Source organism: Anopheles darlingi, chromosome 2 (genome assembly GCF_943734745.1).
Source record: "Anopheles darlingi chromosome 2, idAnoDarlMG_H_01, whole genome shotgun sequence".
NCBI lineage: Eukaryota > Metazoa > Arthropoda > Insecta > Diptera > Culicidae > Anopheles > Anopheles darlingi.
In genome coordinates this window covers 91,119,402-91,120,257 of record NC_064874.1, presented here as the reverse complement: position 1 = coordinate 91,120,257, position 856 = coordinate 91,119,402, and the positions used below count along the sequence as shown (strand labels likewise).

The 856-nt window shown below is 47.0% G+C and overlaps 1 protein-coding gene across 1 annotated transcript in view; it reads right to left on the bottom strand.

Moving 5' to 3' along the window:
• Nucleotides 1-550: 550 nt before the first annotated feature.
• Nucleotides 551-856, bottom strand: part of LOC125948500 (leucine-rich repeat-containing G-protein coupled receptor 5) — a 91,927-nt gene continuing 91,621 nt past the window's right edge. Inside the window, exon 17 of the mRNA XM_049674637.1 lies at nt 551-856. This exon is cut by the window's right edge and continues 2,670 nt beyond it. The gene's annotated coding sequence lies outside the window, so the exon portion shown is untranslated.

The window sequence follows — 856 nt, the reverse complement described above, 5'->3', positions numbered from 1 at the left end:
ACGAATTGCCAAGAATGATGGTATTAACTTTCCTTCCCTGTACTCCTCTCAGCCCTCCGCTCTGTCTTCCCCGAGGGGGTTACCCTCTCTAGAGCACGGCTAGAATTCCCGGTGGAGCGATCGCCACTTCGCGGAATCGTCGCGTGAATCTTTGATTGACTTTGATGGATACTCTCGAGCGGACGATGACGATGACGATGACGATGGCTCTGGATGGTACTTGTCGTTGCCGTTGCTGCCGCTATTGAAAAACTCTAGTGAGATAAATGGCAAAATGAGCTTCCCGTGAACGACGTTCGAGTGTTTTGGAGTCGCCCGGAGAGGGAGTCAGATGGCCGGTCGGAATATGATGTAGCAATTTCAATTATGCCAGGCGAGATAACCGGAGAGGGAATATTCTGTTTTTGTTTTCCAAATCATGCTCAGTGATGACAATTGCCTAAAACAAAAATAAGATTATCGAGAAGGAACGAGGCTTTGATTTAAATATCCACTTTATTTCTCTGTCGATCCCACTGGCTCTTGCAGTGCCTTCTTTGCAGTACGGCTAGAAGCCACACTTGAATGACCAGTGGACCAGTTGGATCCACCTTATTTCTATCTCTCTGCAGCATACTCTCCTTTGTAGTCTTACCACCTAACAGTACAATAAATATACCCATTACGTGTCGCCATGCACCATCGACTGTAATCCATTCTCGAAACGGGTAGTAACGAGGTCGAAAATTAAAATCTCCTTTCCAGTCGTTTGCTCGCTTAGCGGCAGATCTCTCTACTCCACTTCTAATACTGTAACTGGCAGGGGGGTAATAGAGAGCGAGAGAGAGAGCAGTATATAGGTCCACCTTCCACGTCT